The sequence below is a fragment of the Argiope bruennichi genome, chromosome 1 (assembly GCF_947563725.1).
Source record: "Argiope bruennichi chromosome 1, qqArgBrue1.1, whole genome shotgun sequence".
Classification (NCBI taxonomy): domain Eukaryota; kingdom Metazoa; phylum Arthropoda; class Arachnida; order Araneae; family Araneidae; genus Argiope; species Argiope bruennichi.
In genome coordinates, this window is record NC_079151.1 from 10,328,827 (window position 1) to 10,355,400 (window position 26,574).

A 26,574-nucleotide genomic window follows, 5' to 3' on the forward strand; every position below is an offset into this window, starting at 1 on the left:
TCTAACTATAATGTTTCCATTTCTTCTGCATCACTTGCCGAACATGTCTGCCTTAGACTTGGTCATCCGATTCTCCAGCGATCCAGTTTCCTCAAATTGCTGAACAATATTTATGAAGTCTTCCACTGTTACAGGAACTCTTCGAGTCTTCACATTTTTTGAAGGCGGCACTTACACAGCGCAACAGTCGCTGATTTATGTAAAACAGATTTTCCAACAGAGCTTTATCTTTCCTGCTCAGCATCCTTGTTCACTTACATGGCATGCAGCGGAGAACTGGTTCTGGATATGGGTTGAGTTGACGGGACGCCTAGCCCCGGCAGGGGCTTATCCCCGGTAATGGAAGTCTGCAGAGAGCCTAACAGTCAATCTATTGCCGTTGTCAGCTGCAATGCGCTCTGGAAATGATCGACTTCGATGGCAGGCTTATCGGGGCTCCCGTCCTCGGAGAAGGACTATCCCCTTATTGATTGTGACTGTTAGAGCATTTACTTTTATTATGTTGCCATGAATTAGTTAAAGTAATGGGGGAAAGTGTGGATTGTCTCAGCTGTGGTTCTGGGTGAAGCTAGGATTGTGGTTGGCTGAGAGGTCGAGGATTGTCGAAAGACTTAAAGCTATTGGTTGTTACTGGTGGAGTGGGTGAGTGGATATGCTGCCGAATGGAAATGATCTGAAGGCCTGGTGCTCCTTAAATACGATTATCCATGTAGTAGTAATAAGAGTTGAGGTGGGGAGCGTCAGGATTCATTTTGATTGGATGCTTAGCGATGTGGGGAGAGGGGGTATGCTACCTTTGGACTTGTAGTTTTTTTGAAGTGTGATATTATTTTGTGATAGATTTTTAAGTTTAATTCTGTTTTTATAAACAAACAAAATTAAGAAATACTATTGATTTATGAGAGCTCTAATTTAATTTGTTAAAGAGTGTGCGAGAGTTAGATATTGCTAGGTTTTCTGGTCTTAGAGTTAGGGGTGTATTTCGGTATTTTCATTATTGCATCATTTTTGTTATTGTCCATTTTTTGAAGAAATTAACTGCAAGTTTTTTAATGAATTTTTTTGAGTGGAGGGTAGTCAAGTGCATGTTAGTGTTGGGCATTTCGTTTTACGTATGTTTCTAAATAGATTATTTTGTTGGAGCTCTAAAATTCTAAAGTTGGTCTTGGCAGGGAACCGGTTCTGGATCAAGAGTGTAAGTATTTATAATCGTCTGTCTCATTCGTGCCAGCATATCTGTCGGCGCCGGAACGGTTTCTCTCTAAGCACGTTAAAATCACCCAAACGCAAGCTAATAGTTCTCCTAGTAACCCTATTGTTGAATTGTTTGTAATTTTTTTTTCATTTATTGAGTTGTACATCTACTACAATTTTGTAAGATATGAAAATTAAAAATAATCGGCAAATAAGCATGCATTATAAAATTTAATTAAATTACATTTTGTATTATAATTGAAAGTATTATTTTTGATGATAAAACATTCTAGTATTATTTTAAAAATGAATCATGAACAAATAATATTTATCTTTTTGTAATTCTTACTAAATTAATTTATTCTAATTAAAACAATCTTAAATGAATTTGTAAGAACTGAAAATAAAAAAAAATTAGAAACATCTGCTCGATCATTTTGAAATCGTTTGTCTTTATTTCACAATTTGTCGTTTTAATAATATCTTGTCATTCTACCTGCATTTTGTTGTTTTCGATTCGCCTCATGCCGGAATTCTTTGCAATTTGTTGTTCGCGGATTTCCCATGATAATTCGATGTGATTGTTCAAGAATCTATGCCTAATGATTGGGAATAATGAGAAATATTATGATCACAAATGTATCGGAGAATTCGATGTCTACGTAATAGAGTATATGGGGCCAATGTTTATATCGCTGGACATTTCATTGAGTCACTGAGATAAAAACAATCGTGCTCATCATTTCGAGGGAAAAAAAGGTGTGTCACTGCCATTGTTTCACAGTATTGTTTATTTAGGCACGCTAAACTAAGATTTTTTCACAATGACATATCGCCGAAGAGGGCGAGTATTAAGATTTATTGAGTCATGTCAATCAACTTGAATGAATACATCTTGTCACAAAAAGATATCACATCATTTTAAATGATACTTGAGCAATAGAGATCGAGCATTCTGAGCGGTTGGATATACTCCAATGTAGCAAATGAATGGGCGATGCCTCTGTAGCCCGGAAACTTTATTCTGCACTCTAAAATGGGCACACTTTTATTTCATTCATTCTGACTGGATTTTCTTATCAATGATTTTTCAATATTTTCATTTGCCTCAAATTCTCGTCTTCGACCTATTATCAAAACTGCTCGAATAAACTGTAACGCTTGTAACTAAAATAAACGCTTATCTTACGTCGCCTAATGACGATTAACAAATTCAGTCAGATCTTGTGTCCATATAAGTGTTTTTTTATATAATTTAATTAAGAATTATCTAAAAAATTGCTTTTACAGTAAGAAACTTCTACCCGAGAGTAATTGCGTGCCAACTCTTGATCTTACGGTTTGTTCCAGAGAGCAAATTTCAATCATTTATGCCGTGATTTACAGAAATACACAGCTTATGAGCATTAACAAGCTCATTAGCATTTTACAGGCAGTATGAGTTTCAAACAATTATTTCTGAAGCTAGGATTCTTGCTTGGCGGATAAGAACACAGTGGAATGGAAGGGAGAGTTTTTAGTTTAACGTCCTGTTTTAAAGCAACACTAGCAATATTTTGGGACAGACCTCATAATTTTAAACCATAGTCAGATGACGAGGACGACACCTGAGCTGGCACCCCACTCTCCAAAAAAAAAAAAAAAAAAAAAAAAACCACAGTAGGAGAACGTGTAGCCGCGGCGGTGCGCTAAACCCGACATGCTTACACGACTGTTCTTCAGTGGAATCGGGCCTCGAACCTGAAATGGAGGGGAGAAGGACAGGGGTTTGGACTTCCGTTATAATATAATCATGCACATTAATCTCATGGCCATTTACAGAGTTTTTATGAAACTCTTGTCATAACTGGTGAACAAAACGAAGCTAGGTGATTTCATCATAGCATAAAAAAGAATGCAAGGGCAGATGGAATAAGAAGAAATGGAATGGAATAAGGACATGGATGGAGAAAATTCGTTCATGAATGTAAAGTAAAAGTTTTGGGAATCGAACAAACTAATTTATTTGCTTTTGCTTCTCATTTTTACTCTCTTATATGATTAAAAATATTTTAATCTTCAAAAAAATTCAAATTGGAGATTCTGACGAAGTTCCATGTTTCAGGTCTCCTTGAGTCCAAAAAACATATTTTTGGAATCTGCCCGCCAGTCTGTGAGAAAAATAATTCAAGCAAGTTTCAGCTAGACGGACTTCAGTTTGGACTTCATACTACATTTGTAGATTTATTTGAATGTGAGAACTATTCAGAGAAAGTCCAATATAAATTAACAGATTATTTCTAAACGAACAGAGCTAGATGGATGAAATTATCAAATTTTGAACGAAACCCTTGAAGGAGTGACTTGTCATGTAATGGGGCACCGGATGTGGCATTTCTGGACAAATTAAAAAAAATTGATTACAACTACCAAGAATGTGAATTAAAATAATATAACAAATCAATTCTTCATCCAGCCAGAGAGAGAGACGCCTTTTCTACCTTTATTATAGACACTCCTCATTGGATTCCGACTGAATATAATGACTGGTGCTATAATGGTTTAAGAAGCATTATAAAGGAATTGACCATCTGTCGAACTGTATTTTCACAAGCAGGTAGATGTAATAATGCATAAACTTGGAATATATGAAGTGAAAAAACGCATTTTTATTTCACGCAAATTTTAAGTAACTACATCCCCTTTGTGCGACTTTCTGTGACTACGACTCTTCCAGTAAATAGTTTTTATTAATGGTAAATAATGAAACGCTGGTTCAACTTTTTTCTCCAGAAAAAAAACCTCGTTATTTTTAATTTTTGAACATTTTTCCTTCTTTATCAATTAGAAAGAGGACTCACCTTTCCTCATGAACTTGGACTGTGTCATATCGAATAGGCCGGCAAACGGCAGAACCTCTCTGTTCACCATGCTGTTGCCTCGAAGGTGCAGTGGTTGGAGATCGCCTCGATGGCGTCGGGGGAAAGAGACCGGTCGAGGAAGGAGGCAATTTTCGACACCATACCCGGAAGATCCTGTTGAAGAATTTTGCTTCTGAATCAAACTTTCATACACAAGTAAAAATATAGCTTGATATAGGAATAAATCTTTGAGGACCATTTATTGATATCATAGCAGACTTCTCCTATCCGCTTGAAGGCACATAGACAAATTTGATTAACCGGGCGCCGCGACAGCATTGGCAGAACCAAGGCTGAGTCCTCCATGTTATCACCGGCACGGTACAACCTTCCCGTAGGAGGGAGCTGATCCCACATCATTCCTGTACCGGGGTTGCGTGAACCAATCACCATTCCAGAAGTTTCTCATTTCCATATCTGAAGTGACACGGCGGATGGGGTCCATTCATTGATGTAATTGTTTAATTATTTGTTTATGAGACATTGAATAGGGAAGTGTAGTAGAGATTGAGTAAGCGGATTGTCATAAAGAAATGTGGTGCATTCCTTTTTTCAAACCTAGATGAATGAGGGAGAAACTGGTAAAACAAATGCCATTTATCCTTACTCTGGCATTTCCTCACAAATATATGAATTTCCTGTACCTCTTTGCCCGCTACTGATCCGTCCCTAAGTTCGGTAACCATTAGAACTTAAATGGAGAGCCGAATTCAACGTTATCACTTGGAAAAAAATTATGTTCTGTTGTAGGACCATAATCTTATAACTAACCAATGATGCAGTCTATTTTAGAGTCTTCATTTTGGTTTGCTTGCTATAATGGATTTATAAAAGCCGAGATGATTCAGTTCGTACTCGTTGGACGAGCCGAATTGGGTATTAAGTGGAAACCAATTCTAAATTGCACAAATTTGGATACAACTATTTTCGCAGTACAATACAGTAAAAATTTAAACACTGAGGTACTCCTATTGTATTATCTATATGTATAAAAAAGAAAATCCTTGTCTTTATATGTTTGAACCTTCTATAATTCTACATCCCTGTTATGGATTCGAACGAAATTTAGTACATATGTTCCTTAGTACCTAGAAAGATTAACAGCGCTATTAAAAAATGGCTACACTCCCTACATCCCCTTTAGGAATGAAATGGGAATTGAAAAATTTTACGTTTTTCGGCCATAATTTCTAAAGGAACAAAAATTACTATTTTAATTTTTTTGAAAATTAGCTTTTTAACGACATATATTTTATTTCTAAATGACTATTTTTTTAATTTAAATAATTTTAAAAAAATAATTTAAGCACATTTTTTTAAACATAGACTTAATAAATACTAAACCTATTTTACTGTTTAATTAATTGCCAAAGTATTTTTACGAGTGTTGAAAAGTTATTTTATTCTAGCATTTTTATTTTTACTTTTATTACAGTCTTTTAAGTTGAGTTTGAATTGAGTTTATCATGATCACGTTTTGATACATAAGAAAAAAAAATCGATTTCGAGGTTTTGTTGAATCTCCACGTTTCAGAGTTCGAAAAACGCATTTTTAGAAAAGGCCGGTCTATCTATGACAAAGACAACTGAAAAACGTTTTGATCTAGATGGATGAAATGCTGGAAAGTTTTTGAGAGCCCACCCCCGCTGGTTAAGTTGTTGCGATTTCTTTAATTGTTTGAGGTAATTTTGTCTGATATTTTCATAATTTTAAAACTAATGTACTCAATTAACACATCATAGGACTTTCATTACTGATTTAAAAATCAGTTTCAGTTCATTCAATTGATTTCTATTTAAAAATAAATAAATAAACACAATTAAAACATTTTCAAAATATATGTTTCTATATATTATGAATACATGTATATGCGTGTTGGCATTCTCGGTGCTCACGTTACATCTTACTCCCGTGAAAATGATTTATTTGCGTTTTATCTCAATTTTATTACTGAATGCCGTTTTAACAACAGTTCATATAGAAACGTTTAATCATCACAAATACACATTTTATGGTTACAATCCTTTTCTTATTGAATTCTTAACATTAATTTCCTTTTTACTGCAGAATCTCTAACGATCCGTCAAACCACTAATGATCTCTCAGTTCCATAAAAAAAAGGTGTTAATAGGCAGTGTTTCTGTTCTTTAAGTTTTTGAAAAGCTCATCTTTCATGTCAACGAGGGTTATTCATAGAATAGCTTAAAAATCTTAATTAGAGGAAAGCTAAACCAAAAGATTGCATTGGTTTGATCTCCAAGTTCTCCCGGAGCAGGTTCAAAACAGGTACCAAACTTAGAAGTACAATGAAATTCTACGTGATATACCTTCCATTTTATTTCGTACCCATTAAAAGAAGCATAATAACCTATATAGTTATTAATCCGGCTTTTCAAAATAAATTTAAGACTAAATGACAACCCTTATCAACCGTTTCTATTCTCTTGTTTCAAACAGGTCGTTTGAAGTAATTAACTCAAAGAACAAACTCATGGATCAAGCGTAAACTTAATCACAAATTATTATCTCAAGTTGAAATTTTTCTCCAAAAAATAGTTTTTAATAAGGCCATCTGCAAATACTTACTAATTTTTATTTATTTGTACTAGAGCATAGCCTTTTTCTCTCTCTGTAAAACTCCAATCAGTAGATTAAAAAAGAGAGAGAAATTATTACCTGAACTAAAGACTCTTTGAGTTGTTTTCTCCTGATATTATTAATCTTTTAGGTTAAAATTTAAACTCTTAAATATACTACAAAGAAATGTTTTCTCCCGTGGCTAATGATATGTATCCAGATTCTAGAGGGAGGAAGGGCCCCAAAGAAATTTTTACATATATAATACTAATCTTATCCGGATTCTTTAGATTAGTTGTTGGTGCTTACGGGACTTGTCATAGGCAAGCCCATTGACGAAGTCTGCGATTTTAAGCTGAGTTTTAGCGTCTCTTGTTTCAGTAGCGCCAGCAAGGGCCAAGAGTCTTAGCTACTCATGCGTCACAGCCCTTTTCACAGGGCGAACTTCATTCATACATTTCATCCACAGATCGTAATTTAGACCTGCGTCAGTGAACGATCACCTCTGATCCAGTATCCCCAGTGATATTGTCTCGACTTTGTGGCTGTGACAGATTTATACGTGCACCAGCCACCATGTACACGGAGAGTCTTTGGCCAACGGGGTTCGAACTCACAGCCTAAGGGATCCGAATCCATTGCCCTACCGACCAGGTGATCCCGGCCCTTTTGATTAGTAATTAATGAGATCTGAGATTAAAACTTCTTATGAGTTGAATAAAAAACTTACAAATATATGCGGTTCACCTTTTTTTAGAAGCTATAGAACAAAGCCGGAGCTGCTGGTACAACGGCTAATAAGCAATACGAGATGGAGGTGGTTTAAGTTTGTTTGATATATTATTCATCTTATGTAAATTTATCTAATGAGGGTTTATTTTTTTATTTTCAATTGCATGAATAGGTCCATAAGACATATTATAAAATACGCACGCACGAACACATACACACACACAGAGAGAGAGAGAGAGAGAAGCAATCAACAATCTTCAAATGTTACCAATTTAAGTTCTTCATATGATATGAAAAGTGTTGAATGCTCTTGATAAAATTCCCAGTATGGCAACACGTGATCAAACCAGGAACCGTAGATAACTGAAAAACACATAAAAGAAGCCTCTGAACACTACGCTTTCAAAATTTTGAGTTTTAGATGTAGAAATAAATCAAAAATTTTTAATACCAGAACAACAATAATAAAATAACATATTTATAAAGAAAAGTTTCATATTTATAAGAATGAACTAGTTACATTTTCTTAGAAAAATTTCTTGCGTATTTTTTTCACCATTTTTTTTTTTTTTGGTGATGTGCATAGGTAATGTTAGTTCTATATTTATGACAATAATCAGTTAGATATTATTTGTAAACTGGATGCTTGTTTTAGAACTGTTGGTCTTGCATCGAATTCTGCTTTCGTTTCTACCATCTCGATATATTCCACTGCACATTCTTCTACTGGTTGAAATGGAAATTTCTTTCTAGTAATATTTTCTCAGCAGTTTTTCATACAATGTCCCTTATATGCTGAAGAATGTTAGAACTCCGAACAAGTTGGATAAGGAATATTTTCGCTAAAATGTTTCATGTTCGATCAACGAAAGCATTCTGGGATAAAATAAAATGTGTTAGATCCCTCCACAAAAATGGACAGTTTGTGCAAGATTTTTAGAACAGCATCTCATTTTCTTCTGCTAGTATTGCAGGAAAATGAATGTCCATTCAGAAATAGGATTCCAAATGGTCGTCAAAAGCAGCAGCGGACTTATCAAGTGAACTGATAAATGCAAAAATGTGAATTCTTATATTCGCTAAATGAACCAAGGAAATCAAAAATGTCAACCTTAATGCTTACCTGGTGAATGGAGGCATTCAGATGTTTGAAATATGAGCTTTTGTATTCGTAAAGTAAAGAGAAGGATTCAAAAGTTTAAAATTTTCTTCATCTGATAATGGTTTCTGGAACGAAATTATGATATTCCAGTCCACGGTCATATTTTGCATTATTTAGTCCAATTCTGCCATCTGAATTTCTTAACTTCCTTTCCGAAATTTTGATAAACTACTAAAATTTGATAATATGGAGCTTAGTAAGAGTGGAGTAACAGGAATTGCAATTTTTACAGAAATCGAAAAGGATATGTGCAGTGTTATTGTGGCACAGAAGGAATAATATTACTATTGATTAACTTTGGCTCTCTAAAACGAAATCTTTAAACTCCAATAAAAAAATCTGTAATTGTGATTGTATAAAAACGTTTTTGAGTTCAATATTATGTTCATTTACCTATCATTCACAGCACTTTGGAAGCGTTTTATTCTCTCTTTTTAGCTGTTTTAGGGAAACTCTGCGAAACTTCTGTCTTTGTGCAATAAGCAAATTCTGAATTTTAAAATGAAGATTTTTTATTCGTTGTATGAAAATATAAAAACAGCTGCACTTACGGTATCCTTTCATGAAGAGATAGAGAAAATCATCCCAAGATCCTTTGTAGTTTCCCAGGAATGTGCTAATTTTATGATAATGATAATATGACACAGCATTATCTTTCGGATTCCTCACCACATAAATGATCTGGAAGAGAAAAATGAATAAATGCATTTCTGTCTGATAGTCGAAAACCAAAGACAAATTTAGGGTATTACTTCAAAAAAATTTTTAGAACTTAAAATTATTAGTATATTTATATATAAAACGCATATTATGGAAAAATCCGCCCGGTGGGTGAAACGTCCAACAAATAATTTAACGAGTGACGACGATCTATTTCATAGGAAACCTCGAAAGCACAGAAACAAAACGTAACAAAAGCGTATACAGCGCTTTCAGTAGCAAACAACAAACAAATAGCAAGTCGCTATCAAACAAATACAAAAGCATAAAGCGTTAAGCGAGAACTCGATGACTCTTAAAAGAGAATCCACTCGATTACTCCCTTTCTCCACTACCCTACTTCCTTTCTCGTGCTCTTTCGCTTTTATAGCTTCTATGACAAAGCATCGAATGTTCTAGAAGAAGCATTGAAATTCGAGTTCTAATAGAGATATCGCCAAGATATTCCAATATTCGATCACAATGACTAAGAATGGTAACAGTTTTTAGAATAAAGTAGAGACTGAACACAAAGTTGCCAGGAACGATGCTTGATGCGCACTGATTCAGCTGCGAGCTTATCCACCATAACCTGTCTTGCTTGGAAAAGATGAAACATACAGAGCGTATGAACCGCCTGATTGTTTTAAAATTTTATTTTCTAAAAAAATTTCTCAAAAAATATCTCACAAAAATGACATTTTTTGAAGTCCTACTCATGTTTCACACAATTTTTAGAATTTGAGGGTACGTAAATATATGGAACTTAAGAGTCAGATGTTAGACATCAAAGGACTATTTCGGCGTTTTAAACTTTGGATAGGACAGACAAACCAATATCATTAAGCCAATTAATGCCATGATTACAAATTTAGAGCACCTCACTGGAAAGAGTTTTCTTTCACTCAATAATTTAATGATTTTAGCATCGAGATGATTTTTTGCCTCTATTGTGACTTCGAGTCTCATTCTAGCGTTTCTCTATATTTCCTTATTATGTCCCTTTTTAATAGCTCGAAAGATTTCAAATTTCCTCCGTGATCTTTCATGTACAGCTATGGTTATAGTTACAGTTGTAGGAATAATTTGACATTTCAACTCACTGATATAAGTAATTTCCTAACAGTATACAATGTTCTTAATATCGCAGAAGAAATCACTGGGTAGCTTATTAGTGTTTGTGTATATCACCATATTATGCCCCCCCCGCCCTCTTTAATAGCTCTAAAGACTTCAGTTTTGTTCCATTATCTGTGAAGCACCTCTGGAGTTACAGTTGCATTTGAAGGCATAATTTTATCTGTCTGATACCAGTAATTTCTTCGCAGTACACAATGTTCTTAATGTCGCAGAAGAAGTTCAGAATGGAAAATTAGGATCTTCATTTTCCCTTGTTTGTGTATGAAATCTGAAATAAAAATTTTCTCATCTCATGGAATGAGCAAGAAGAATCATCTCTATTCTCCTGGACTTCTTCTGAAGGCTCTCGAAGATTTTTATTTCTCTTCAAGTTCAGTAACAATTTTTGAATTCTTAAAGCATATGCTGACTATAGCCGTTGCGACAATGATAGTTTTGCAACCGTCATCAGTTTTCTCCGTGAAAAGCCGTAGAAGAATGTTATAATTTTTATAATAAAGCATATATTTCCATTGCTTAATGTATAGTCATAATAAATGATCAAAAACAAAGTGAGCTTCTGAGAACATCTTTAAGATTGAGACGTGTTAGAGATTTCATCCATTGATTGTTACTCTTACTTTGCACTTCCCTTGTCGTATGCTTTGGGGGATGACAGTTAGAGGGAGGTGAGTGCCCATGAGACGAGGTGACTTGACTTTGCTCAGGTGTTGCAGATGACCAATGGGTTTGCCAGCCTCCAAAGTCTTTACACGGCAGCCGAGCAGCTTGTTCTTCACCTTGTTAATATTGCCATCGTTGTAGATCAAGGAAACCATCTCTTCTACCCACGTTGTTCCTACAAGAAAGAAAAACTTTCGATGAACCTTCGTTTGATCTCTAAATTTATTTATTTATTTGCAACAGATAAAGCAATATTAATGTTTCTGTTCATAGACCATTGCATGAAAAAAAGAAGAGAGAGATTCCTTTGAAACCAATAAAATAGATAAGATTTAAATCAAATTAAACACATCGATGATTACCGATTGATGATAGAAAAAAAAAAAAGAAGAAAGATATTCCTTTTTTGATCACAATTAAATCAAATCAAGCACCCAAATTTATAATAAAATCAAAAGCATCAACGCATGTTTTTAATTAGATTATAGGATGACACGAAGAAAAAGAAGCAATTTCTTTTATGTGCATTCCTGAAAACACAAGAAGACACACAGGAGTTTATAATTAAAAGAAAACACAAGACTATACTTAAAAATTCTCTAAAATTAATTCAATCAAATGCCACAATAAAATTCTTTATAGTTAATTCAATCAAGAACGATTTAATGTAGTTGTTCACGGGATTAGGCGCATTGTACTGAAACATATTGTATCTTGGAATATATTCTTTGTTGCTGCACCAGAGGAATTATAGAGCAACTCAACATTGAAACTTTTGCTTAAGAGAATCAAAAACGAAATAAAATCTCCAACCTTTGTTGGCGCAAGCTCCGTTCAATAAACGCAATGTAAACTTGCACTTTAGGTGTTATAAGGATACATGTGTCATTGCCAATATCAAACAGAAGTCGTAATGAGAGCTCATACGGGTTTTTTTTCAGAAACTGTAACGGCAATATCATTCAGAAAAATGTTGGAAGTATTAAAATAAAGCAAACGTCAAATTAAAAGAAAAAAAAATAGCACTGTCATTTATGCTAGTAACCCTCATTTAAGCAATTAACTCTGCTTTAAATACCAACACTTTTTTGTCATTATCAATTATGAAAACTAATAAGCTAATCATACTATACAAATTAGAGGAGATTTCAAATGAAACTCATTTTTCAGTGTTAGTCAGCTGGGATACATAAAAAAACAGTTTTTTTAAAAATAAACTGCATAAAAAATATAGAAATGTTTAGAGTGTGCCGATAACGGATTGGAAACGTTGAACGAAATTGAAATGAGTCTATGAAATTGTGTGACTCAATTCCATTTACTAAAGTGCTTTTCGTTGAATTTTTTTTTTTTTTTTTATCCCGAATCGACTTTTAAGCTATGCTATTGGATTAATCATATTATAACGCGATGCTTAGAATTTATTATTTTTTTGGTATGCTTTCTATAACATTAGTCTTGTTTTAAAACCTATTTTATATCATGGTATTTATTGCTCTAAATTTAGATCTTGTGATTTTCTTTTCTCTGAATATTTTAGAACAGACGTTTATTTCTTACTTTACCTATAAGATCGTCATGTTTGAGGTAATCCAGTCGCTACATGTCAGTTTGCCGCACAATGTCAGCGATGATAGATTTGCTTCCTGAAGGACCCGATTCTACCAAAGATACGCCGGTATGAGGATCTGATAAGCGCGCATTAAATTTGACATCGATGATAAAAAAAAAAAATTGCAATCATTGGAGGGTGGTGGGATGGCCATCAGTCAAGAGGACGAGATCAGCCCACAAATAGCCCAAGGGTTGCTTCAACTTCGAACGCTAATAAAACTAATCTAATTAATAAGTTTGTCGCGTATGGATAGTTTCGAAATTATTTTTTCGGCCTTAGGTATTATACCGTAAGAGGCTTCTTCTTTTTTTAAAAATAAATTGGTCTATTTAACTTTATATTCTAATGCGTTTTTATGTTAATGTTGGCCAATCTTTTTTAATTTGTTAACAGTATGAGAAAGTATTTATTTTTATTTTCTTTTATCTCTTCAAATTGTTCGCATTCACGTTTATACACAAGAGTATTTAGACAGACTTACTTTCAATACTTACAAGTATTTTAGTGTCTGTGTGAGCATAGTATAACATATAAGAATCTGACCCATGACGCTTGATAAATATTATTCCAATATTTTATTTTTCTCTGAATTTATACTTTTTGCATATTTATCTATTTGGCAATAAGGAAAATAAAGTTCTTCTTGATGACCTCCTTTGAGGCGCTTGTTCTGCCCAGTTGGAAATCCGCTCCTGCATATCTAGTAATCTGCGTAACGCAAATATTTCTCAAACGTGAGCAAAGGTTTTAATTCGAATTTTATTGAAGACTCAAAAGCTTACCCTTTGAAAAAAAAAACGCGCTAGAGTGATTTTCCTAAAACTTTCTCGCATATTCTTTAATAAAGGATTATCCCATAGAAGGCTTTTAATGGCATTGGTTTACATCCATTATGAAGTAACCTTATTATTAACCTTTGGCGTGAATTTAGCATTTTCATTGATTTATCATGTGATTCTTGGCGAATATTTCGGCGATTAATCTCTGGCATATGGTTAATAGTATCTGAAAATCGCAAAGAAACGCTTTTTATAACCAATTAAATCCAAAATTTGACACAGAACTACATTTGGAGTCACAAAGTAATACACTAAAATTGTTATGTTTAAGTAATTGTATTTTTTTACTTATATTTACATATTTCTGAAAGTACAGCTAGACAGACAGTCAGCTCCTTGTTGAATTTGACTCAAAGTTTGATAGGTATCTACAATATAGATGTTAAATCTGTGCACCAAATTGTATCCATCTAACTCCCTTCGTCTTGTAGTTATCGTGTGAACTTATATTCGAAAAGCCAGACAGACAAACTTATTCTAAACGAATTCAGTTCAAAGCTTGATAGAAATTTACAAATTTGGTATAAAGAGCGTATACCAAATTTCATCTACCTTGTTCAGAGCGTTTTTGAATTATCTTTGTCACAAATAGACAGGAGGACATAATGCCAAAAACGTGTTTTCCTAACTCATGGAAGTCTAATCTTGATCACATGTTTTTCGACGATTACAATATTTTCTCTATATTTCGTATACGAAAAAGTAAAAAGCGCTTTTTCCCGTCAATATTTCAAAGTCTTTTTTTTTTTATGAAACGAGCTTGGCAAAGAGCAACATTATAAATCCATCACATTTTGTAGAGTAAACTCCATTTTTCGTGTCTCTTGACAAGTTTTCTGATCACTCGATCAGTTTTTGAAATGTTTATGCGTCATTTTATGCTTTTCGACTTCTTTAATAAATGACAGTGAAACAGAACCAAATGCGTCAGTGTTCCCTCTCTCGTTTCCATAACGAGCTTGATAAAAATCGATTTGGAAAACCATTTGACTTTAATTGCTTTAAAATATATTTCAGGCAAGTAATCGATAGACAAAAGTTTGACGCTAAATGAAAATCGCCATTAGTAACAATTGGATTATATTAGCTTAATGTAATAAGATTTAGGTTGCGGAATCTTCCATCTGCTTTCAAAGTTTAGATAATCAAGTACTTTTCCGGTTGGATTTTGTTTTAATATATTTTGTTGGCACTTAGTGGCTTCATGAACAGAAGATGACCTCATTGAAATTCTTGAATTATTTTTTCTCCATTCATGCAAAATGGCCTTCGTAGACATGTTCTAATGTCGATTATGGAAACAAGACAATTGGAATTTCTGGATCTGTGATCATCCCTGAAAGTTCAGAACCCTTCCTAAAAAAATTAAAATGATTTTGAATTATAATTTTCCCGAAACTATTCAGAAATGACACATTTTCCTAATTTTTACAGCTGATATTTAAAAGATGAAGCCAAAAAATCATTAAATATTTAAGGAATAATTAGAAACTGTTATGAGGAAAGATGAAAGCAAAATTTGTTGGACTTATGGTAAAAGAAAGTTTTGAGCAATACGAAAAAAATCTATTGATTGCTGCATTATTATCCTTTCCCAGTAATGACTTATCGATAAAACGCTTCACTGATACTTTAGATTTAGCGATTGTGTCTACATAAAAATTATTATTGCTCCTCCTATCTTTTTTTTTTAATTTTTCATATTCAAAGTATTGAGAAAGTATTTTAACCCTTTCTAGGACCGTGGGAAGTATGCTTTCCACCAAATGTATCAATCTTTGTATGGAATTATGTAGGTTGGCATAAGTTATGACAAATTTTTTTAGTAAGTCAGAAACTTAGATGCTTCAGTTCTTTATCTCAGACAAAATGATGTGTCTTGATTTGTTTTTTAATTATTAATTAACCAAATTAATTAATGAATCAAATTAAATTTATCTAATGTTTTTTCTAATCTAATGACATTTTCATATGTTTTGATATCTTTGTTTGTAGCTAACATTAAAATAGAATAAACCGCAATAGATTAAAATAATGCAATGCGTCATGCACTGTATAAGTTTGTTATGTGATTATGAATTTGAAATTCCATTACATCAGCTGTCATTTTATTAGACTCATTTTGTCTCTTTGTTCCTCCAAGTTACAATATTGCAACATAACTGAAAACAATTGCCCTGATTGAAATAACTTTAACTTCTCTATTATCAAGGACAAAAGTCTCAATGCAGTACAGAAGGACGCTTGAAGCTGTCTCTGCGTATATCAGAATTGCTCGAAGTGACAGTTAAATGTGGTGCTGAAATAGATTATCGGCACGTTCGCATCAAGTGGAGAAAAACGAAGCAATGGCTTATAATGGAACTAAACAATCTGATTTTTTTTTTTACATTTCAATTAATCTTCCTGTTACTTCTAGATTTTGCGCGTGCATTCCGCATGCCAATATTAGCAGAAGTTGTTAAATAACATTAACAGAAATTGCACAGAGAGGATGTACTAGAATCAATAATTACGAACGGATTTAACAGTATCCAAAGTTTTGATGTTACCGTATGACTAAAAGTAGTTGCCCAGAACAATTATTGTATATGCAGATTAAACACAATTTCCTCCTGTATTGTCTTCAGTTTTTTTTCCCTCCAACAGTTCTTTTGACCTACAATTTTAATTGTTTAGAAGCAGGATAATAATTTTAAACGATTTTTTTTGTATTTCTTTAACCACAAGTAAATAGTTTATAATAATAATAATAGTACAGTCTATATATTTAGTAGTTCATTAATCAATTGACCTGGATATAGAGTGTATGCAGTGCAGTCTTAAGACATCCAAGATTCGTGCGGAGTCCTGGTCAGCAAGGACAATGTCTTTGCTAGATTCGCCTTCTCTTTCCTTCCTCTATCATTTTCAAACAAACACAACGGAAATCTGGAAAATATTAAATTTTACCTGATTTTGGGTAAGTGATGATGAACACGTCATCCTCACGTACTTCAAAGTCATCCAGTCCCATTAAAATGCTTGGATTCACAATGTACCCTTGGAGGAGGACCCCTTTGTACCACTGGGTCCTTGGTATCGTGTGTTTGTAACTCGCCTTCAAGGGATCTAGGTCTGGTGAGGGATCCTGATCAGTAAGGACGATGTCCTTGTCGGATTTGTCTTCACTTTCTTTCCTCAGCCCTCCCTCCACGGTCCCCGAAGGTGTGTCGTAGAGAATGTTCAAGGATACGACGTCATTTTCGGAAGGATTTACCTACAAAAAGAGATAAGGTGCTTATTATACAAGCTTGAAATTCATTTGAATTTCATATGTTAAAACTTTCTAAATCGACCGAGATTTTTAATTTTGACGACATTACATAAAATGAGCATTTATCTGAACAAAAATATGCATATAAAATTTCTAACTTTCATTAGAGAGCAGTGGAAAATTTCTAGTTAAAAAAGAAATGAGAGACATGAGTGATAGGATGATCAAAAAATTAATAATTTCAAAATCAAAAATTTAGTAAAATCTTTTTATAGAAATATCCTTTTATTAGTGTGTTAAATAGTAACTTCTTTAATTTAAATATTTTCTTCCTTTAAATCTTTCATTTATAATTGAATATTTTTAATATTACGAAATTGTGGACAGTTTTTTACACAAATAAATTGATATTTAAAATCACTAAACAAATTTAATTAAATAATTACTGAAAATGCATTGAAATGATCACCATAATCATCAAACAAAATAGCATCCGATAAGGATAAGGAAAAATAACGTATAAAATAAACCAGAAAAACAAAAAGAAACGATTTTCTAAAACTGATGCATCTAATGCAACAACGAACGGTTTCAGATTTTGAATTTTTATGAAGTATCACTCATCTGAGCAGGTAAACACTGCTTATGTTAAGGAAGAATATCGCTACTTATAAAAGTGTATAGTATCAAAAATGTATAAAATATAGGACAGAATGAAGACAAAAAATCATATAAATATTCGCAACGAAGTATAAAGGAAAAACCATCTAGTAAAAAATGCTAAGAAAGAAAAGAAACCATAATGTCATATAAATAACTATCAAATAGTGAGTGATCGGTCAAAATGTGGATTTTTTACGCTTGTAAAGAATTCTCTACAAAGTTAATCACAACATGAATGCAATTTATTTTAATCGTTAGGAAGGTTCAATTATGTTTCTGATTGTGGAGGAAGTGAAAGTAAAACCAGCTGGAGTGGCCTCCCAATATTTACCCGCACATTCTCTGATAAATGTGTCACACCAGAGAATTCCTTGCGTTGCAATGGTTACGAAATAATAATCTTCGGCGTGAAATGAGTGCTTTTTACTGAATCTATTGCGCGGTTTCTTGGCTGTTCATTCCTGGCATGCGGTTAGCAGGACTCTAAAATCGGATGTGCGTTAGAGAGGCATTTATCTCAACCGATTGAAACAAACATTTGACATAGAACTACACAGGTAACTACAAAATCTGATAGATTTAAGCCATTGTATTTTTGATTGTTACGTTGACACGTTTCTGAAAGTACCAACCGACAGACGGCCCATTCCTTATTCGATTTGGTACAACATTTGCTACTTGTCCACACCACAGATGTTAATCGAATTTTATCCATCTAGCTCTCCTTGTTTTGTAGTTATCGTTTTATAGTCGAATAGCTGATAAACAGACTTTTTTTGAAAGAATTCCTCTCAAAATTAAATAGAATATTTACAAATTTGATGCAAAAACCGTAAGCCAAATTTCATCCTCTAGCTGAAAGCATTTTAGAGTTATCTTTGTTACATACAGACATAATGCCAAAAATGTATTTCTTAAAATAGGGAGGTTTAAAACATGATTTTAATTTTTTAAACGATTACAATACTTTCTGCGAGATTTCAATACGTAATAAAAGTATAAAGGAAAACAGGATTTTAGTTTAGCTTAGTTATATTAACGTCCAATTTTAAAACAACGGGGCTATTTTGGGACGGACCTCATAACTCTGAACCCTGGTCAGAGGATAAGAACAACACTTCAGCTAGCCCCTCACCCTCTCCAAGCTTCCATACCATAAAAGTAGGAGGATGTTTGGCCACGACGTATTTACACGGCGGTACTTCAGCCGAATTGGGTCTCGAACCTGAGACCCTCCCAGCCACAATTTAAGACCTTACCACCAAACCACGACGGCCGTATTTTGTGGAAAAAGGGGCTCACTTAAGATGATATCCATCATCGGCATGAGCCCATCGAGGATATTATGTTCCGATGATTGGCGACCAGTGAAAAGCAACCTACAGCCAAAAAAATGTGAACATCGCATATAGCAATAATGTTAAGGCTGTTATGAGTTTAATTGTGTTAAAAAGAATTATAATATTTAATGAGCGATAAGATGAAATGCGACAAATAATGCAGTTTATTGTTCACTTCTTCGAGAAAATGTGAGCACAGTCAGTATTTTGTGCACTAAAGCGTCATCTCAAGCAGGAACCTTTTTTCATATATGGAGAATTGCTTGAACTGCATAATGAATACCTGAATGACTTCTTATCGTCATTCGAATTCCTGAATGACGGTTCTTCGGTGGAATCGGGTCACGAGCCTGAGACCCTTCGGTTATGAAGCCGAGACTTTACCACCAGGTCACTGTGGCCCAGGAATACAGGAAATTGTTCCCCTTGACTTCTTAGCATATTTAGAGATGAAAGGAAGAATTCTGAATTCTTAACTCTTTTCGGTAGTTTAAACCTGGGTGGGGTGGGGTGGAGGATAAATCTGTAAATCATTTATCTGCAGCCTGGAGAGGACGTGTGCCTCTCATCTCGTTTTTATTAGAGATGTATGAAATCTCGGGCGCCGAAATAAATAGACACTTTCCTTGAAATTTCAAATCTCATGTTTAGGAGGCTATCCTACTTTTATAATGAAATCATAAAGATAATGCATTGTTAGTAACATTTCTTATAATTGCTCAGAATTATAATATTGATATGGAAGGGAGGCTATTATCTGAAAATATTGTCAGCCGGTGTTTTTTCTATTAAAAGAAACTATTTTTGAGTCAATTTAGTCCTTTTTGACAGAACCTCGATCTGCTGAATTAAAGAATTCTATGTGAAAGGGTTCTGCGCAACATAGCAACTATTGAGCTACATTGCACTATACGAATAATCCCTTGCCAAATGGGCATTTTGTTAACTTTTCATTTTCTCGGAAATTATTCAAGGAGTACCAATAAGAAATCTCGCAGCTATGCTCAACTGCATTCAGATAACTATATGCAACTTTAACTTAACAAATGCGATAAATTCACAGTTAGGAACAATCAGAGAAATAGGGAGATCTCTGAAACCACCTCACTCGAAACAAAATGACACATTATTTTGTGGAATGAGTGCATTTGATACGAAAGTTGGCAGATAATTTTGCTGAATCCAAGATGATCTCACTAAATCAATAGTAAGGATTGATCGGTGTTATTTCTTTAACACATTCTGTTCATGGCAAACCCGAGCAGAGAAGGCTTGCCGCTCATTTTATCGAGAAGGAAGTCAAAAATGACATTAAAATTTACTAGCAGTTTTTGAAAAGTTTATATTCCTCGAAGTAATTTTTGAAGAGTTTAAATTCCTCGAAAAACAAATCTACAAATTGGGGGGGGGGAACAGGATTACAGGGATGCAATGAACTGCGCAGCAGTATAGGGTGAAAAGAAATGAAATGGTTGTTGTATTATATCGGGAAAAAGAAAAAAAAATCATAATTGTACCTTCAGTGGAACAAGAGTGAAGCTTTGGAAGTTATAAATGATGGTGATGAGCTTATACGCTCAATTTGTCTGGTGAGACTCCAAATTTAGATTTATAAAATACATAAATCTAATATATAAAAAGGAATTTTTGTTTGTTCGTATTTTATGCGCTGCCATATCATTCATTTGCACTTGCGCGAAGGTTATAGGCACAGTAGTATTATTAGGATTTATTTTGAACACAATAGAATTTACAAACAAATCATCTCGTACACTTCCATTATTTAATATTATTTTAAAATTGACAATCGACAAAAAACAAACAGTAAACGGCAAAAGGCACACGTCATTCGGAGTCAATCGCACCTATATCAAGCAAAATCAAGTTATTATCATCGATGCCAATCAATGTGAGAGAAAGGAAATCGGAAAATATTTAGAGCAAGCGCTCATTTTTTTTCTTCTTTTCATTAACGAATCGTCATCTACACAAGATATTGTCATTCAGCGTGCAAAATATTTTGGCTGCGGCGAACAGCACATATTATTCAGCGTTTATCTCACACGTGCAAAATAGAATTATTATTATCGATGCCGATCAAGGTAAGTTATATATAATGGAAATTTTGCAGAGCAAACCGTCATTTTTCTATTTATTCAGTAAATCGACAACCTATATTTCGGTTATACAACAGTATATCGGTTCATTGCTTCATCAAAAAATATGCCTCCCAAACGTTCGTCACTTAGTAGATCTACCAGCGAAGCACGTAGAAATAAGCAAATTCCAGCTTCTCAAACAAATGAATAAGACAAACGAACGATGAAGCAGGTCGTTTACGAATTGTAAATTCAAGTGCTTCAGAATCTCAAGATCAACATGCGGCAAGTATTGAGGCAACAATTCTGAACGGAAAGTCGAATGAAGAAAATGTGTCCATTCCACACATTCCTATTATTGTTAGGCCAATAACATCATAAAATATCTTTAATATGCCCAAGAGTATTTGAATGATGCATTCATGCCTGAGATAATGTAGATTTTATTGAAAAACATGCAAAAATTGAATTTTATTCATCTAAATGATTATACCTTTCCTTCTATAGTTTTTATTGCCACGAGTAAAATGATTTGATTTTACGATAAAAAATTAAATTTTCAAAACATCATTATTTTTTCAGAGTCATAAAATCTGCCAGTTTTTAAATAATTCCTTATTATGACAATCGTTTTGTCTTTTTCCATTCATATGTTCTCTGCAAAGCACCTTATAATTCTTGCCGAATATTGTATGCATGTTGACATGCAATATTCCATAGTATTCCTGTGCACTTCTGGCCATATTTTGTGTACTAACTGGAGCTAAGAGATGGGCTATCTTTTATTCTGTATTTCCAATACAAAAGGCTAAAGCCTTTGTTTCTTTAAATAATTAAAAAATATTTTTGAAACGAGATTTTTTCATGGCGCATAAAAATGGAACTATTTTATTTGCAGATTAATTACTCTATTTGACTCACCTGTAGGCCGACGTGCCAACCTGCAGGGCTTCTCTTACTTAAAGCCACGTTTTCATCGTCTGAAGACTCCTCTGATAAATACACGTCTTCTGAACCTCGCTCATAATCATTGAACAGGTGTTTCTTCGACTTGCTCAGGATTGATTCAGTTTCATCGATTGACGATTGCAAAGTCATATTTGGGTTTCAAATTTTAGCTCTTCTATCGTTATTCTTTATTTTAACTGTTTTTCTCTCACTTTGCTTTCTCTTTTACAATCTGCAATTGACTCTAGCAAGCCCTCAGAGAGTCAGAAATTTCCCTTTCGCCGATCTACACTTAGATATTTTATCCCCTTTTTTTATGCCTGGGATATATATCCTCCAGCTGCGCTTGTCATACAATTTAATGGCTTATGCAAATTGCTCATCAAATACTGAACTTGAAAAAAACAGATATCGGGTAGAATATGTTTTTTTGTCATTCTAATTACAAAACGTTACAAAGCTCTGCAAACATTTCGATAATCAATAAATATTATCGATAAAATATGTAAATGATACCGCACTTATTTATGGCGATGAAAACAAAAGAGACGTACCAATTATAAAACATTATCGAGTTATGATGTTTTTGACTAAGAAAAAAATAGAAAGCGGAAGAACTTGCGGAGAAATGAATTAGATTTACGATTGCTGCTATCAATAAAAATAAAAAGTTTTCTTCATAAACAACCCTCATTATGAGGTAACGTAACTTCTCATATTTTAATTTTTCTTAGAAGTGTTTTGCAGCTCTGATCTTGTTCTCCCAAATCTTACTTCAGAGTCGAAAGTTTAGACAAAAAAGATTTCACGCGGATTCAGCAATTTTATAAAAAAGGAAGGGGGTGGACAGGCAAGTCTGGAAAATTGTTGAAAATGATCCTTCACCAACTCAGATAATTGCGGAGGTTTGTCCTCTGAGAATCCAAATTATACTAAGTTTGAACAGCAAGTATTTCATATAATGCGTTTGTTTTTTATTGAGTGAAAATATAATAAGAGAGACAACATTTTTACGATCAACCTGGTGTCTTAACCCTTTAAAGGGCCATTTTTTTCTAGTCATATTATGTTAAAATATTTTTAGGCTTGAAATTAGGGAAAAGGGATTCATTTAGCTTATTAGATAAAAAATTATTTTATTAATTAATGTGGGCGTGATGGGTCTTAATGCATCAGTCCACTTGAATTAGCTTAATCTTTTATTTCTTGATTAACAAATGATGATTCAGATGGTTTTTACAAATGGAATTCAATGATGAAGAAGGAATTTATATTACATGAAGATGGACAGTTGATGTCGTTCAAAGGATCTTTCCCACCTACGCGTGGTGCACTGGCATTTGCAGAGGAATTCTTCAACGCAAGAATTCCAGTTTCGGCCCTTTTTCAGAGTATCACGTCTTGTCGGTTTCCGGTCGCACCCTTCTCGGCGGACGTCCGTTCTCTCCCCTCGACTAGTGAACTCTGAACTCTGCCCTCCGACTGCTGGCTATCACCGGAAGAACGCAGAGCGCCCTCTCGTGAAGTTAATTTACCACATTAATTTATTTGGTTAATTAATAATTAAGTAACAAATCAAGACACGTCATTTTGTCTGAGATAAAGAACTGAAGAATCTAAGTTTCTGACTTACTAAAAAAATTTGTCAGAACTTATGCCAACCTACATAAATTCATACGTAGATTGATAAATTTTATGGGAAGCATACTTCCCACTGCCCTAGAAAGAGTTCACTTCTTCGGGATGAAAGGTGCATATGTGCGTCTTCGCTGGTTTCTCCTCATCCTTGGTTGGGCTTTTTGAGACGAAATGATTACTCTAAGACGGCATTTCTAATCCATGATTTTATCAAAATATTGATCTCAACATTGGCATTTCTCTCTCAGGTCAAATTGGGATTGGGCAAGTGTCCGTGAAGATTTTCCCAAATAAACATACGTTTGCTAATATAAAAAGAAACACATGCCCATTTTGAAGTGTATATTATGATTTATACTGTCATTTTAGATAGGATGTTACTCTAGCAAGAATTTTATTCCTCTATGTTTCATTTGTGCTGTCATGGCTAGAAAACCATTTACCTTTCCGGGGGGGGGAGGTATGTAAATTTATGAATTGTCTATCTATGGATTTTTTCCGATAACACTAACTAAATATTAAATTATTTATGATAAAATAAATGATTAAAAACTTAGAAGATACGTAGTTTGTAGTACGTAGTAAACAAGATAAACAAAAGAGCGTGACATTGCTTATGAATATAAATTGTGTAATCTCTATCTCTCTACTGATCTGCGTTTTGAGATTTTTCATACATCTTTGACGCATCAATGACTGCAATTTTTATGAGGATTTTAAACTATTAAATGTAAATATTTATTTTTTCTGTTTTTGTATTTTGTATTAATAATTTGGTGTTATTTTAAACACTATCAATCGTAAGAAAATGCACTATATATTTTTTTTAAATATGAAGTCTTTTAATTAATTTTTTAATTGTTATAGAAAATATATCTATTATCATACACTTAAAAGTTGTTTACTTTCTCTGCAAAAAACACTTTTGAAGAATTATTATGTATATTTTCAAGAAATATAATGCGCGTTATGCTTAATGTGTGAAAATGCTCCTGCCTGTATGGACAGTCGGCGTTCGCCTGTTCCCGTCTTGAGTGTCCAATTTTTTTCGCTCATGTTCCGAAGCGTCCTAATCAGAAACTTAGAAAAGAGTCGAAGTTACACACCCGTTCGGAGGTGAAAGAAGTCCTAACGAATGGGGTTGATGTTTGATGTTTATGAATTTGAGTATCATCAAAAGTTCTTGAAAAGTGGTTTTATTGCTCTGTCCAACGAACGAATTTTTACTTTAGGCCAATTTTTATACGAAACAGTGAAAAAATTATCCTATTTCTGTCAAACAATGAATCCTTGAAAATAATCATTCACTTAGCATTTCTCTTAAAGGCCATTTCATTTTTTCTCAATCGTCTCTGCATTCCTTACTAACCTACGAGGTAGGGAAATATGTTTATTTCTAATTTTCTTTTTGTTGTCTCATTAAGAATTTGACTATCTTCAGATCACGATAAATAAACTACTAATGTTCTTGGTAGCAGAGTTTCAGTAAAATTTTAACAATTTTCCTCTTTTCAAAATGAACACCTGCCAGGAGAGTAGACATTTATCTGAAAATGGCTTAAGGATTTCCCTATTGTATGATATAGGTTGTCTTACTGATTATTGTCTTATTGATTCTTATCCAAGAGAATGATTTACACAGCATTGGCGTACAACAGTACCTTTGGTACGAACTTAACATTTTCACTTAATCTATCTGTTAACCTTGGCGTGTTTTTCGGCGATTCATCTCTGATATTAAGTTAATAGTATCAAAAAATTGAATTTATATTTTACACGCTTTTTTCCCAACTGATTGACGCCAAAATTTGATATAGAACTAAAATTGTAGTCATAAAATCACAATCAAATTTGATATATTTAATCATTGCGTTTTTAAATCATCGCGTTTATATGCTTTTGATAGAACAGACCGACAGACGTTTTCCCCTGTTGAATTTGGCTCAAAATTTGATAGGCATCTTAGAGGTTAAATATATGTACCGAATCCACCTAGCTCCTTGTATAGATTGTCGGAAGTCGTCGTTGTGAACTGCAGTCAGAGTCGCCAAATAGTCACCAAGTTTATCGCCAAGCTCCGGGATCACTGGTTCGGTATCCGGCAGCATCCAATACGGATGATTGTAAAACGACCTTTCTTATGATGACACTAATAGAGCTGGGAAGCAAAATTACTGGTTTGTAATAATATTAACTTATATTCGAACAGTCGGTCAGAAAGGCTTCTGAACTTATTTTGCTCAAAATTTGTCAGAAATCTACACATTTATTGTAAAGATTGACATCGAGGTGATTAGCATCCTTTCTTCATACCATTGGTAACTAAATTCTTTCATCTTTTTTTCCGACTACGCAGTTTTTGCACACTTTGTTGGAAGTATTTGACTATGACAATCTCCAATGCAGTATTAAATAAAAAAATAAAATAAAATAATGTAAAATCATAAGAATCTAAATCACAAACATGTTTTGAAATTAGTTAGATTATGTTATCTCCAAACCATTAAATTTGACTTTGCAGTTGAATTTATTTTTGCTGTCTGAATAGTGTATTCCTCTGAATGACTGTAGAAATATAAATAATAAAAATTAATGAGACAGCACATCATGCGTTCTTCACAAGGACATAAAAGAATTAGAATTGTTGGTGAGTGAGGAAAGAAACAATGTTAAGGAAAGAATAATTTGCTTTCACAACTTTAAACAAAATGGGGAAACTTTGGAAAAACATATAACGATTTTCTGAATAAATTATAAAATCTACAAGCAAAATGCCGCTCTCGTTGAAACTTATAAAGGGAAGACAATGGAGATACAAATAGACCTTACTTACTTAATACTTAATATTGAATACTTAATGATCCCGGAATTATTTATTCGAAAAAACTTAATGACAGCTTATTCAATTAAAAAACTGTCCAAAAATTTGCACCGAAGTAGAACGCTAAATGGGAGTGAGATTTGTCTACTTTTTAAAGTCAGTTCAAGAATATTCGAGAGAAGCCAGATTTAACAAAGAATGAATTACTGAATTCAATATATCAAGCGGAATTAGAGTCAAGAAACTAGAATCTTTTTTCTTATTTGATGTAAACTATTCTACATTTA

General features: G+C 33.6%; 1 protein-coding gene and 1 pseudogene across 1 annotated transcript in view; one reads left to right on the forward strand and one right to left on the reverse strand.

Moving 5' to 3' along the window:
• LOC129962850 (uncharacterized) overlaps nt 1-3,854 on the forward strand; it is a 28,843-nt gene extending 24,989 nt beyond the window's left edge. The window contains exon 8 of the transcript XR_008783943.1: nt 3,299-3,854. The gene's annotated coding sequence lies outside the window, so the exon portion shown is untranslated. The remainder of the gene's footprint in view (nt 1-3,298) is intronic.
• Nucleotides 3,854-22,071, reverse strand: LOC129962842 (sulfotransferase 1B1-like; annotated as a pseudogene).
• Between the last annotated feature and the right edge of the window lie 4,503 nt (nt 22,072-26,574).